Consider the following 15,704-nt stretch of genomic DNA (forward strand, 5'->3'; position numbering starts at 1 on the left):
CCCGCAGTGGTCAAGGGTGAAGCTGAGAGCCAGGAATGCAATCAAAGTCTCCCACAGGTGTGTCAGGAGCCCAATACTCTGAGCCTTCACCACTGCATCTCTTGGTCTGCCTCAGCAGGAAGCTGGAGTCAAGAGAGAGCTGGGATTTGGACCTAGGTTCTCCAGTGTGGGACACATGTGTCTTAATGAACATCTTAACTGCTAGACTAGACACCTTACCTCTCTGCTACCCCCTTCAACTAATTTTTTTTATTTTTTTTTAAATGCAGGATGACAGAAAGGAGAGATGGAAAGAGCAAGAGAGCTCTTCCATCTACTGGTTCACTCTCCAAATGCCTTTCACAGTCAGAGTTGGGCCAGGCTGAAGCCAAGAACCAGTTACTCCAACTAGGTTTCTCATTTGGGTAGCAGGAACACAAGTTCTTGAGTCATCATCTGCTGACTTCCAGGTACATTAGCAGAAAACTGGAGGCCAGACTTGATCCCAAGCAGTCAACTATGGGATGTATGCATTTCAAGTGCTGAATTAGCCCATTGCACCACAACCAGCCCCATACACACATTTTCTAAATATTGAACATGAAGTGAGTCTTTGTATCAGCCAGTGTTCTCTAGAGAAACAGAACCAATGAGATTTTATTAATATTACTCATATTTAACATTTATTAGTAAGGTATTCGTCTTGTCATTGTGCGGGCTGAGAAGTCCCATTTGCCAACTGGAGACCCAGGAAAGCCAGTGTTGTAGTTTGAAGGCATCCAGCTGGAGGGCTGATGGTGTAGGTCCCAGTCTTGAATCTGAAGACCTGAGGACAGGGAGCGCCAAGGGCAAGAGAAGGTCTATGTCCAGCATAAGCTTCCAGACACATTGCAAATTCAACCTTCCTCCACCCATACATGCTGTTTGGACCTTTAGCAGATTAGGTGTTGCCCCCTGCCATGTTGGAAGAAGGTTGTCTGCTTCAGTCGACTCTCCAATTCAAATGCTAGTCTCTTCTAGACGTGTGCAGAGAAAATGTTCATCAAGGTCTCTGGGCATCCTGTGGCCAGTCAAGCTGACAAATGAAACTGACACAGCATGTTTTGATGCATCTTGGAGGATCCAAGGATGGCTTGATGTGACCTGAATAAGAGATAAGTTGTTGATTGTAGTTACCATACCTACCACCACTTGGTATTGCTACCCGGCCCTGGGATAGAAGTAACACAGAAGGATAATCTTCAGAAATATTAAAGGATCAGAAGTAGTTTAAATAGCCCCTTGGATGCGTAAGTTTGTGTTTTACAGACATACTTATGCTGTGGCCCAAGATGAGTGACTTGATAGGCAAAAGAGGTGGCATAACACAGAATTGGATTCAGTCCTTGCCTTCCAGCATGTACTGTGTCCCTGGGTGGGCATATGGTATGCCCTGCATATGGTATCATATTGGATGCCCAGGATTTCTGTCAGTGTTACTAAGAGAAGGAATTAGTTTCTTGTTGGCCATGGATATCATTGATGAAATCTGGAGGCTGCACAATTGCCTGACTCGCTGAGAATGCGCCAGGGAAGGGGCACCACCTAGCCACACTGGTGATTATTTTCTTTGAACATAGTATCAGTTCTCCAAGACATGAAGTTTGACATCCAAACATGGCAAAAACAGAGTTGAATGTTTGTGCCTCACCATGGACTCTGCTGAGGGCTTTGACCTGTTTATGTGGCAGGTATGTATCTAGTGAGAGATCCTAAATCCATCCCGAGGGTATGCTCTGAGCCACAAATAAAAGGTGGAGCTGGCAGACATAATTTCTGTTTCCTTATTGCACGTACATGGCTTGGAATCACTGGACTCTCCCTGAGCACTTGTAGCTTAAGATCAGAGTAGATACCCAAGCATTAGAAATCATTTCTGTTAGGGGCTAGGACAGCAAACTCAGTCTGTGACATGCCTCAGTGCCAGGGCAGCTAGTGTAGAAACCACTGGAAGCACATCACTGACATCTTCCAGCTTCACAGGCAGCTCTGTCGTTCTTGCCTCTCCCTGTCTTACCTTGAAAGTGCTGGATGGGGCTGGCACTGTGGCACAGCAGGTTAACGCCCTGGCCTGAAGTGCCGGCATCCAATATGGGGTGCCAGTTCTAGTCCCGGCGCTCCTCTTCTGATCCGGCTCTCTGCTATGGCCTGGGAGAGCAGTAGAAGATGGCCCAAGTCTTTGGGCCCTGCACCCAGGTGGGAGACCCGGAAGGGGCTCCTGGCTCCTGGCTTCAGAGGATTGGTGCAGCTCCGGCCGCTGCAGCCAACTGGGGAGTGAACCATCGGATGGAAGATCTCTCTCTCTCTCTCTCTCTCTCTGCCTCTCCTCTCTCTGTGTAACTCTGACTTTCAAATAAAAATAAATATTAAAAAAAAAAAAAGAAAGAAAGTGCTGGCAATGCTGGACTAGCTTGCAGTAGCTAGAACTTAGAAACCACCTTTGTTATCACTGTTGTGTTATCACCCTCTTGAGACCTGTAAAAGAACTAAAAGTCTCAGCACTAAGGGTGCACTTTTTTCTTTTTTTTTTTGACAGGCAGAGTGGACAGTGAGAGAGAGAGACAGAGAGAGAGAGAAAGGTCTTCCTTTGCCGTTGGTTCACCCTCCAATGGCCGCCGCGGCCAGGGCACCGCGCTGATCCGAAGGCAGGAGCCAGGTACTTCTCCTGGTCTCCCATGGGGTACAGGGCCCAAGCACTTGGGCCATCCTCCACTGCACTCCCGGGCCACAGCAGAGAGCTGGCCTGGAAGAGGGGCAACCAGGACAGAATCCGGCGCCCTGACCGGGACTAGAACCCGGTGTGCCGGCGCCGCAAGGCGGAGAATTAGCCTAGTGAGCCGCGGCACCGGCCTAGGGTGCACTCTTTAAAGGAGTATGTAGATAGGAACCTGTGATTGGAATTCACTGGCCATGCAAACCGCTTCACTGAAGCTCTGGTGCAATTTGTAATTGTTCTATGACCGTAACTGAACTCAGTGGACAGAGGGCACGGAAGACTGAGGAGGTACAAATGAAACGGTCCCATGAGCAAGGGAGAAAAGGTTGCTGGTGAAAGGGGGAAAAATGTCATGGTGACTTCCAGAGGAAAGACTGTAGTTGCATTCCCTGTAGCAACATCAGGGGGTTCTCCATCCTTCCCTTTATAGCCTGTGTGAAGAAGCACAGCTGTGGCCACGCTGGGTGGTTTTCAGAACACCATGAAGAGAACAGAGCCTAATGCAAGCAGGGAATGGGGAGCAGAAAAATAAAGGCAAGAAACAATGAGTCTGCTGAAGTAGAGGTCATCTCTAGCTGCTTCCAAGATTTAATATACAGAGTGAAACACTAAATGCTTGCTGAAAGGATGTTACAGGTGTTCTAGAATCCCTTCGGGGGGAAAAAAAAAGTAATTGAGTGCCTCTGGCTTATGGGGAGGTGGATTGGGGCTTCCCAGGAATCTTCAGTGTTCAGGAAAAAAAATGTACTTGATTTTTTGGTATTTGATTCTATTGTACTGTTTGGATACATAAATATTATAACAAGTGTATTGAGAATCCACTGTATATTTTAGATATCATCAGGATTTAAGTGTTTCTAGAACATTATCTGAAACTACCTACATGTAGGTATCTGTGAATTTTCTTGGATAACACGTGAGCAAAAAAGAGAGCATTTTTGTCCCTGAAGTATATTCTTCACATTAAATGTACTCACAGACATCATGAATTTCATCATTTCTCTTTTTTTTTTTCATAACAGGCACCTCCACAGCTACCACAACAGGTAAAGCAAAGCTAGGATTCTGTGCATCAACAAGTATGTTCAGGCTGAACTGTTCTTGGTCCAGGAAGAGCTGTAGGGCCTTACCAGCAGACAGTTTTCCCAAGGAGAGACTTGGATTGGAATTAGGTCATGATTTCACCCACTACATCTGTAACATAGGCCCTGAGAAGACTTGATGACAGGTCAAGTCAGGAAATTGTCTAGTAAGAGAGTAGACGTCTCCACCATTCAAATACACTCAAGCCACCTCCCATGGCTTACGCCTAGGTTCTTTGTATACAGGAGTATACAAGTATGTGAGGAGTAGCTTGCCTATTTTCCTGACAGTGTGAGGAGAGAAGACAGCATATTTCATTTAATCAGCTCTGGTTCCTGCAACCACAGAGGACAGCTGAAGTGCAGAGTTGTAGAGAGAGATACTTGCCACAGAGAAAAACCAATTTTCTCAGCCAAATGATAGCATTCCACTAGGGGAGAGCTGGTCCCATTCCACCCTACTCCTAAGCCATAAAGGTTATTCTTTTTGCTGTTATATCTCCAGTACTTTGACGAGTGCAAGGCATAATTAGTATTCAATAAATGTTTTCTTTATTTCAGTAAAGATTTCCACTCAGTTAAGGCAAAGTAGTTTATTCCCATATTCATTGTAATCAAAGAAGGATGTGGAATTATTTTTAAACAGGTGTGCACTGGTTGTTAAAAAAAAACATAGGGGACCTAAAAACATCTGCAGATTAAGTATAATAAATAATTATCATTGCAGAACTTCATAATATGTTTTACATACTTTTGGGATATACAAATAGAGAAGGATTTTTATTATAAATTTTGAGACATACTATGTCACATAAAACTTCTTTAATGAGAAGAGTTACAGAATGTTATTTGAAGCTTTTTTAAAAAATTTATTTTATTTGAAATGCAGAGTTACAGAGAGAGACAGAGAGAGATCTTTCATTTGCTAGTTCACTCCCCAAATGATCTCAACAGCCTGAGTTGGGCTGATCCAAAGGCAGGAGCCAGGAACTTCTTCTGGTTCTCTCATGTGAATGCAGAGGCCCAAGTATTTGGATCATCTTCTGATGCTTTCCCAGGCTCATAAGCAGGGAGATGAATCAGAAGTGGAGAGACTGGGACTTGAACCAGTGCCCATATGGGAATGCTGGCACTGTAGGCAGTGGCTTTATCCCCCATAACACAGCGCCGGCCACTTATTGGAAGCTTTAATCAGTCATTCTGCTGAACTGTTAAATATATCACTATTCCTTGCAATATAAATTAAAAGAGATAAGGAGGGGGCCGGCACTGTGGCTCACTTGGTTAATCTTCCACCTGCAGTGCCAGCATCCCATATGGGCACTGGGTTCTAGTCCCGGTTGCTCCTCTTCCAGTCCAGCTCTCTGCTGTGGCCCGGGAAGGCAGTAAAGGATGGCCCAAGTGCTTGGGCCCTGCACGTGCATGGGAGACCAGGAGAAGCACCTGGCTCCTGGCTTCGGATCAGCGCAGCACTGGCCGTAGGGGCCATTTGGGGGGTGAACCAATGGAAGGAAGACCTTTCTCTCTCTGTCTCTCTCTCTCACTGTCTAACTCTATCTGTCAACTTAAAAAAAAAAAAGAGATAAGGAAGGTGCTTTGAAATGGGACACAGGTGAGTTATGACAAGAATTTACTTGTTCAAATATAATTAAATAAATATAGAATTCAGTTTTTTCCTTAGGCATAAAATTTTTCTCTTAAGTCAGTTGTTATTGGGATTGAAAATTGGCCTGCTACAGTTGATGCAAGGAAGCCTAGCTATGACAAATCAAGCTTATAAATATTAAAAGAATATAAGTTATATGAAAGCATTAATATAAAATTTCGGCAGTTGGAGCGCAGCTTCTTTATACTTTTAAAACTTTTCTCCTAATCTGTTATAGTTTGCCTTGCACATGCTAATTTGACAGCAGCATTTTTAAAAGTGAATATTTGCATGGCATTACATTTTAGTTTTTGCAGATATAAATCTCTTATATTATTACTTTTATTTCTTTGGTTTTCCATTTTAATAAATTGTATTTAAGCATTTATAGTATAGTGAAATGGAAAATATTTTATTAAATTTGAGACTATTGGAATACTGATTTTTTTATCCTTTAATAAATAGGAATATTTTATTCAACTAAGTAATTGTACTGATAGCATAGATGGCTTGAATAGGTTGGAGAACAGGTATGTCATTCAGAAGGCTTATACTCCTCTGGGAAGGTAGACCAGGAGGAGGCTTGAGAAAGGAGCTGTGGGCAGTAACCAGTGGGCCCGAGGAGGCAGCAAATGTCGTGAAAGATCTACTACAGGCTGTGTGTTTGCAGTCCTTGGGAGGCCACCGTAGCTCCCATGCCTCGGGCAGAGATGAGCCACGCAGTCCTTTTAAGGATTGATGTTTCCCTGAGAAACAGCTGCAGTAGGATAGGACAGCACTAACCATGAGGGCTCTGGGAAGTACATGTGTGGCTGCCTGGGAGCTGGCACCTTAGAGGGAGATGACCCAGAGAGTAGCACTTTCGCTAAAGAAATGTTGAATTTGAATTTGAATGTCCTTAGGTTAGACATGCTTACTGGCAACTGCCTCTGCCAGATTCTGTTCCTTTTCCTCACCCCATCCACAACACACCTTCTACGTGTATCTGTGCAACTTACACATCTGCTGCAAACATTGGGCCTTGCTGCTTCCTATTGCCTTGTGCACTGGGCAAAGCCATCTCCTGCAGCCTGTGTTGCTGAATAATGGGAGCATTCTGAGAAATGTGTGAACATCATACTGTGTACTCAAACCTGGATAGTGAAGCCTACTATAAATGAAGGCTTAATGCTATAGTCTATTTAGGTTTTTGTTTTTGCTTTTTTTTACTTTTTAAGCTTTTTTTTTTTTGCTAAAAGCTAGGACAACACCACATGTGTTATCTTAGATCTAACCAGGCTCATGATTTTCACTGTCTTCTTCCTCCACATCTTACCCCACTGAAAGGTCTTCAGGGACAGTAAGACTCATGGAGCTGTCATCTCTTATTGTAACAATGTGTTCTTCTGGACACCTCCAGCAGGACCCTTCTGATTCTGTGTCACGTTAGCTCTCTCTCTTCCATGTATGGAAGAAGTATCTTTAAAATAATGACAAAAGTGTAATACGCATGCATAAACTGGTAACATGATCATTATCATTGTCAAGTATTCTATGCTGCACAGAATCGTATGCACTGTGCTTTTCTATGACTGCCAGCACTGTAGTAGCTTTGTTTACACCAGCATTACCGCAAATATGTGAGTGATGCATTGTGCTACGGCATTATGATGCCTCCCTCTTCCTTGGGAGCTCCCTCTTCACTACATGGTAGGAAATTTTCAGCTCCATTACAATCCTGTGGGACCACTGTTGTCTCTGCAGTCATTGACTGAAATGTCGTTATGTGGTATGTGACTGTATTCTTCTCTTAGTCAAAGAATGTTCAGCCTTTCATTGCAAAAGAAACTTCACCACACTGTAATGTAGTGTAACACCTAATTAACATGCACTCAACTTGTACGCACTGGACACACAGCCATGTGCCACATCACCATGCTTCTGTCACTGATGGTATGACTGTATGCTGGTGACCCCACAGGTTTATAACTCAGGACTTTGGAGATCCTTCGCTTCTGGGCTTTTTGTTGTTGGTGGTGGTGGTGGTGGTGTGTGAGTGTGTGTGGTTTTTTTTTGTTTGTTTGTTTGTTTGTTTTGCATTATTGATGTTTTGCCCCGAGGTTCCCATTGCTTTGGGCCCACAGTCCTCAGTTGAGGGTGGCTTCTGTTCAGTGACATAGACACTGCTGTGAACTGCTGCTTTAATCCCAGCAGAATCCTGGCTGTGTTTGCTCCAAGTTCTTCCACCACTGTGGGGGTTCACTGAGAAGTATACTTGAGTTATTCCTGCCAGGCCTCATTCCCCTAGCCTCACCTTTCATCAGCATTGAGAAAAATGGATCCATCTTGTGGTGATGCTACTTTGCTGCTCCAGCAGGGAATTGATTGATTTCTTCCTAGTTACCTGTTATTTCACCCTTGGCTTTGGAATAGATGAAGAAGAAACTGGTCTTGGAGTGGAAGGCACAGGGCAATCCAGCAGCTTGGCATCTTCAGGTCAGAAGTTTGCACACTGAAGCCCTGTCTGGAGGACAGCCTGGCACCCTTGAACTCAGCACCTGTCTTCATCAAACCACAGTCCACATACTGAATCCCATCCTGGTGCAATAGTCTGCTCTTCTTGTTGGAGTTTTCCATAAATAGTTCAAGAGCCTTTAAAGTTTAAGATTCTTTGCAGGTCTTACATCACAATGCTTAGCTATGCACTCACTTTGCGCAGTTTGTGTTGGTGATCAGAATTCCAAATTCTGTATCAGATATTACACTGACCTCTGGGCCTCCAATCCCAAGGCCGAATATTCAGGATTCAGTCAGGACCATGTGGGCCCCCACAGATTCCTCTTTCCCAGATCAGATGCAGCCTGGGAGGCCATTCTGCAAACACCATCGCACTCTAGACTTGGATCTCAAAATCTTTCTACATGAATAGAATGCAGGACATGAAAAGATGAACACAAGTGAAAATGAGCCATAGGAGTCAGGGGCATTTCTCTCAGAGGCCTATGTGTCTGAGTGATGATGAAACACAATTGCCTAAGTGTTCCCAGGGCCGCCGTTGTGTTGTTGGAGTTAGTTTGGGGCATGGAAGTGGTATCAGAAATATTCTCGAGAGCATTATGTCCGTCTCACAACAGCAGCTACACTGGAGGGCGGCACTTCAAAAGTGTGGACCTGAGGCATGCCAGGCCACTGCTGGAGCTTTAAAATTGGTCATCATCCCCAAAGTGTCCACTAGCAAAGAAAAAATAAGTGAGAAATGGAGAAATGCTTCCAATATCCAAGACAAAGCATAGAAGAGAGAAACCATTCTGGGGAGGAATGTAGTGAGTTTTTGATATAATCAGTTTTGGTCTGCACCTGTTTGAATTGCCTGTGCTGTCCAGTAGGCATGGAAATACTGGTTTGCATCTCAAATTGCAGAGTTTTGGGATAGGGGTAACTGTGAGGCAAAAGAAAGAAAGGTCATGGTTGAAAGCTTATGATGATATTTAGAATTTCTGCAACCAACTACTTTAAATACTGCTTTTCACATTGTTGATAATTTTTAAAGATTTATTTATTTATTTGAAAGGCAGAGTTACAGAGAGTAGAGGCAGAGAGAGAGAGAGAGAGAGAGGTCTTCCATCTGCTGGTTCACTCCCCAAATGGCTGCAATGGCCAAAGCTGCACTGATCGAAAACCAGGAGCCAGGAGCTTCTTCCGGGTCTCCCTTGTGGGTACAGGGGCCCAAAGGACGTGGACCATCTTCCACTACCTTCCCAGGCCATAGCAGAGAGCTGGATCAGAAGTGGAGCAACCGGGGCTAGAACTGGCACCCATATGGGGTGCTGCCACTATAGGCGTCGGCTTTACCCACTACACCACAGCACTGGCCCCTATTGATAATTTAATTTTTTTTTCTTTTCATTTTTTTTTAACTTTTATTTAATGAATATGAATTTCCAAAGTACGACTTATGGATTACAATGGCTTCCCCCCCCATACCGTCCCTCCCACCCACAACCCTCCCACCTCCCACTCCCTCTCCCCTTCCATTCACATCAAGATCCATTTTCAATTATCTTAACATACAGAAGATCAGCCTAGCACACATTAAGTAAGGATTTCAACAGTTTGCTCCCACACAGAAACATAAAGTGAAAAATAATAGATGATTTTTTTAAATGATGATGAAATCAGATCAAACCTATTGTCATGTTTAATCCCAGTGAGAGTCAAGTTGGGATTTGATAATTTTTTTTTTTTTACAGAAGATCAGTTTAGTATGCATTAAGTAAAGATTTCAACAGTTTGCACCCCCATAGAAACACAAGGTGAAATATATTGTTTGAGTACTCGTTATAGCATTAAATCCCAATGTACAGCACATTAAGGACAGAGATCCTACATGAGGAGTAAGTGCACAGTGACTCCTGTTGTTGACTTTACCAATTGACACTCCTGTCTATGGCATCAGTAATCTCCCTATGCTCCAGTCATGAGTTTCCAAGGCTATGGAAGCCCTCTGAGTTCTCCAACTCTTATCTTGTTTAGACAAGCTCATAGTCAAAGTGGAGGTTCTCTCCTCCCTTCAGAGAAAGGCACCTCCTTCTTTGAAGACCTGTTCTTTCCACTGGGATCTCACTCACAGAGATCTTTTTGCCAGAGTGTCTTGGCTTTCCATGCCTGAAATACTCTCATGGGCTTTTCAGCCAGATCCGAATGCCTTTAGGGCTGATTCTGAGGCCAGAGTGCTATTTAGGACATCTGCCATTCTATGAGTCTGCTGAGTATCTCACTTCCCATTTTGGATCACTCTCCCCTTTATTTATTCTATCGGTTAGTGTTAGCAGGTACTAGACTTGTTTATGTGCTCCCTTTGACTCAGTCCTTTCATTATGATCAATTGTGAACTGAAATTGATCACTTGGAATAGTGAGATGGCATTGGTACATGCCACCTTGATGGGATTGAATTGGAATCCCCTGGTATGTTTCTAACTCTACCATTTGGGGCAAGTCAGCTTGAGCATGTCCCAAATTATACCTCTCTTCCCTCTCTTATTCCCACTCTTATGTTTAACAGGGATCACATTTCAGTTAATTTTCAACACTTAAGAATAACTGTGTGATAATTACAGAATGAAACCAGTCATATTAAGTAGAACAGACAAAAAAAAAATACTAAGAGGGATAATGTATTAAGTTGTTCATTAACATTCAGGGCTATGCTGATCAAGTCACCGTTTCCCATAGTGTCCATTTCACTTCAGGAGGTTTCCTTTTTGGTGTTCAGTCAGTTGTCACCGATCAGGGAGAACATATGGTATTTGTCCCTTTGGGACTGGCTTACTTCACTCAGCATGATGTGTTCCAGATTCCTCCATTTTGTTGCAAATGACTGGATTTCGTTGTTTCTTACTGTGGTATAGTATTCTAAAGAATACATATCCCATAATTTCTTTATCCAGTCTACCGTTGATGGGCATTTAGGTTGGTTCCAGGTCTTGGCTATTGTGAATTGTGCTGCGATAAACATTAGGGTGCAGACCGCTTTTTTGTTTGCCAATTTAAACTCCTTTGGGTAAATTCCAAGGAGTGGGATGGCTGGGTCAAACGGTAGGGTTATCTTCAGGTTTCTGAGGAATCTCCAGACTGACTTCCATAGTGGCTTGACCAGTTTGCTGATAATTTAATTTTTACATGCCAGTTTAAATCATGGTGTTAAAAATGGACAGGAAGAATGTCTCTCTCCTTTTGTGTGTTCTCTGACAGCGTGCACAACTTATGTATTTACTTGTTCTGGGTAAAGGTTTTCTTTTAAGGAGTGTTAACTGGCATAGAACAGGAGAGGACGTGAGTATCGACAGCAGGATCTGAAAAAGCTTCTTAGCACCACCTCCCATTCCCAGGCAGACTTTCTGCTTTGACCTGCAGTGTCATTGCTTAGGAATTTTTTCTCACAGTGGAGCTGAGTATATATATCCCTCATAGTATTTGAAATGCCTGTTAAAAAATTAAATTTACTCAGTCCCTTCCAGACCTACTATATTGTAATTTCTTAAATGAATGTTTGAGAGTCTCTGGCTCAACAACTATAATTCCACTGAAGATGACTACTGAGATACCCAGCTTTGTAGCAGGTCCTTAAAACTTAGAATATATAAGTCAGTCACCTCAGTGCTTGCTAAAAACAGATTCATAGCCGTTCTCCAACCTTAATTTTGATTCAGCAAGTCCAAGAAAAGACCAACAGATTTGTGTTTTTAACAAACACCTATTCCTGCAATAATCTGGTCATACATTGAGAAGTAATCTTAAGTGTGTGGCTATCTGAGAGATTCTAGAGTAAGTCTTAAACAGGATTTCTTAACCTGAGGTCCATTTGTGGAAGGAACCAATGAGTGAAATGTACAGGGTCCATTAACTTGGGTGGGGAAAAAAACACATCTTTAATTATGACTTCCAACTTAGCATTAAAAAGATTATAGGATGGCTTCCAAGATGGCAGAGTAGGGAGGGAGCTTACTGTTCTAGTCTAGGAGAAAATAGTTTTAAAAAAAAAGTGGAGAGAATGCAGTCTCAGGGAAGAGTTAGGGAGAGAATGGCAGAGGAAACTCTACACTAATTAGAGGGACATAATGGACCTATATGGAGGGCAAGGACTCACACAACGTAGGACCCCAGCAGCCAAAAGCCTCTACACCAGCCCTGGAGAGTGAGGTGAGACCAGACTGCAGCAGCCCAAGCTGTTTCAGCCAACTAGGGAGTGAACCAGCGGATGGAAGACCTCTCTGTCCCTCTGCTTCTCCTCTCTCTCCATGTAACTCTGGCTTTCAAATAAATAAATAAATCTTTTTTAAAAAGCACAAAGAAAGAAATAGAAGAAGATATCAAAAAATGGAAAAATCTTCCACGTTCATGGATTGGAAGAATCAATATCATCAAAATGTTCCTTCTCCCAAAAACAATTTACAGATTCAATGTGATACCAATCAAAATACCAAAGATATTCTTCTCAGACCTAGAAAAAATGACGCTGAAATTCATTTGGAAACAAAGGAGACCTCAAATAGCTAAAACAATTTTATACAACAAAAGCAAAGCCAGAGACATCACAATGCCAGATTTCAAGACATAGTACAAGGCAGTTATAATTAAAACAGCCTGGTACTGGTACAAAAACAGATGGACAGACCAATGGAACAGAACAGAAACACCAGAAATCAATCCAAGCATCTACAATCAACTTATATTTGACCAAAAAGCTAAAACCAATCCCTAGAGCAAAGACAGTCTATTCAACAAATGATGCTAGGAAAACAGGATTTCCACATGTGGAAGTATGAAGCAAGACCCCTACCTTACACCCTACATGAAAATCCACTTAACATGAATTAAAGATCTAAATCTATGACCCAACATCATCAAATTATTAGAGAACATTGGGGAAGCCCTGCAAGACATTGGCACAGGCATAGAATTCCTGGAAAAGACCCCAGAGGACAGGCAATCAAAGCCAAATTTAACAAATTGGATTACATCAAATTGAGAAGTTTCTGTACTGCAAAAAAACACTCAGGAAAGTGAAGAGGCAACTGACAGAATGGGAGAAATTATTTGCAAACTAAGCAACTGATAAAGGATTAATAACCAAAATATACAGAGATCAAGAAACTCCGTGACTCACTAGGCTAATCCTCCTCCTGCGGCGCCAGCACCCCAGGTTCTAGTCCTGGTTCAGGTGCCGGATTCTGCCCCAGTTGCTCCTCTTCCAGTTCAGCTCTCTGCTGTGGCCCAGGAGTGCAGTGGAGGATGTCCCAGGTCCTTGGGCCCTGCACCTGCATGGGAGACCAGGAGAGGCACCTGGCTCCTGGCTTTGGATCAGCACGGTGCGCCAGCCATAGCACGCCGGCCACAGCGGCCATTGGGGGGTGAACCAATGGAAAAGGAAGACCTTTCTCTTTGTCTATCTCTCTCTCACTGTCCACTTTGCCTGTGGAAAAAAGAAAAGAAAAGAAACTCCACAACAACAAAACAAACAACCCAGTTAAGAAATGGGCAAAGGACTTAGACATTTTTCAAAAGAAAATGGCTAACAGACACCTGAAAAAATGTTAAGGACTTCTAGCTGTCAGGGAAATGCAAATCAAAACCACAATGAGGTTGCACCTTACCCCAGTTAGAATGACTTTCATAGAGATATTAACAAACAACAAATGTTGGAGAGGATGTGGGTATGAAGGTATCTTAATCCACTATTGATGGGAATGTAAACTGGTAAAGCCACTTTGGAAGACAGTATGGAGATACCTCAAAGATCTGAATATAGCCCTACCATATGACCCAGCCATCCCACTCCTGGGAATTTTCCCAAGGAAAATGAAATCAGGATATGAAAGATGTATCTCTACCCCATGTTTATTGCAGCTCAATTCACAATAGCTAAAACATGTAATCAACCCAAATGCCTATCAACTGAAGACTGGATAAAGAAATTATGGGTTACATACAGAATGGAGTACTACACAGCTGTAAAAAAAAAAGCTGAGATCCTGTCATTTGCAACAAGATGGATAAACCTGTAAAACATCATCCTTAGTGAAATAAGCCAGTCCCAAAGGGATAAATACCATATGTTCTCCCTGACATGTGAGAACTAATAGAGCACCTAAAATGAAATCTGTATAATTGAAATTGACACTTCGAGAAGGGATGACTTGAACAGCCCTTGTCTTGACTGTTGAGGAACAGTTTTGTTTTTTTTATTTTGTCTTTTTTTTTTCTTCATAATATTTGTTGAACTCTTTACTTAACACAGAGCTAATCATATATGTATAAAGTCAATTGAGGATGGATCTCATTAAAAAATAAGAGTAGGGGTGAGCCCTTCGGGCAGGCGGGCCCCGCGGCAGCCATGGTGCGGTTCAAGCACAGGTACCTGCTCTGCGAACTGGTGTCCGACGACCCCCGCTGCCGCCTGACTCTGGAGGACCGAGTACTGGTCGGCCTGATTCGGGACACGATCGCCCGGGTGCACGGGACCTTCGGCGCGGCCGCCTGCTCCATCGGTTTCGCAGTTCGATACCTCAACGCCTATACCGGAATAGTGCTGCTTCGATGCCGAAAGGAATTCTACCGGCTGGCGTGGTCAGCGCTTCCCTTCATCACGTATTTGGAGAGCAAAGGACACCGACACCGTTACCCTTGTTTTTTCAACACGTTACACGTGGGAGGTACAATCAGAACATGTCAGAAGTTCCTGATTCAGTACAACAGGCGACAGCTGTTGATCTTGTTACAGAACTGCACTGATGAAGGAGAGCGGGAAGCTATCCAGAAGTCAGTGGCAAAGAGCTGTTTACTAGAGGAGTCGTCTGGAGAGGAAGGGGCTTCCGACAGCGGAGGTGAGGAAGCTGCTGAAGCAATGGCGTCGTGAACTGCTCACCACACGGCAGGCTCAGACTGGGTGGCAGCCAGCCAGGGCTCGATTTTCCAGCGTGAACTGGAGGCCACACTCGACTGAAACCCTGGAGTTGCCTTTACAGAGTGTTTCTGGTTAAGTGGTTCCGCGGGTTGTAAAGGCTCTACACTTGTGGATAGTCCTGTATCTAATTACTTGTCTAATTTGGTTTCTATAGCATTGAGCATAACAAAAGGGCTTATACACTTCAAAAAAAAAAAAAATAAGAGTAGGAATAACAGAGGGAGGAGGAAGTTTGTAAACTGTAAAGCTGTATAGTTCTACATCCATTCCTATAGACTTACTTCTAAGGATACAGTTTAAAAACTTGCCATGGGACCCCAAATCCCCTTAAGCTGGGTGGTAAAAATGCCATCTTAAGTGTTAAAGTAAACATATAGATAGGATTAAGTGTTAAAGTGATCATATAAATAGGATCAAGTGTGTGGTAGTAATAATAGATAGAATTAAAAAGGAGAGAATGTTCCAACATGGAAAGCAGTCCTCACAGCAGACTCATAGAATGGCAATTGCTTTAAGTAGCACTCTGACCTCAAAATCAGCCCTTAAGGTATCCTGGTCTGGCTGAAAAGCCCATGAGAGCCTTTCAGGCATGGGAAGCCAAGACATGTGGCAAAAATTGTTCTACATGAAATATCTCTGTGAGTGAGACCCCAGGGGAAAGAAGTGGCCATCAAAGAAACATGTACTTTTCTCTAAAGGGAGAAGAGAACTTCCATTTTGCTTATGGCCTTGTCTAAATACTGACAGTATTTACTGACAGAGTTTGTGGATTCAAAAGGCTTCCATAACCTAGGTAGTT

General features: G+C 43.2%; 1 pseudogene across 1 annotated transcript; it reads left to right on the plus strand.

Annotated features, from left to right (window-relative positions):
* The first annotated feature begins 8,493 nt into the window (after nt 1-8,493).
* LOC149122256 (ribonuclease P/MRP protein subunit POP5 pseudogene) lies at nt 8,494-15,105 on the plus strand (annotated as a pseudogene). The gene has a single exon (XR_016220548.1). The product of XR_016220548.1 is annotated as a ribonuclease P/MRP protein subunit POP5 pseudogene (transcript).
* The last annotated feature ends 599 nt before the right edge of the window (nt 15,106-15,704 follow it).

This window comes from Oryctolagus cuniculus, chromosome 14 (assembly GCF_051225735.1).
Source record: "Oryctolagus cuniculus isolate XC-2025 breed Fujian yellow rabbit chromosome 14, ASM5122573v1, whole genome shotgun sequence".
Classification (NCBI taxonomy): domain Eukaryota; kingdom Metazoa; phylum Chordata; class Mammalia; order Lagomorpha; family Leporidae; genus Oryctolagus; species Oryctolagus cuniculus.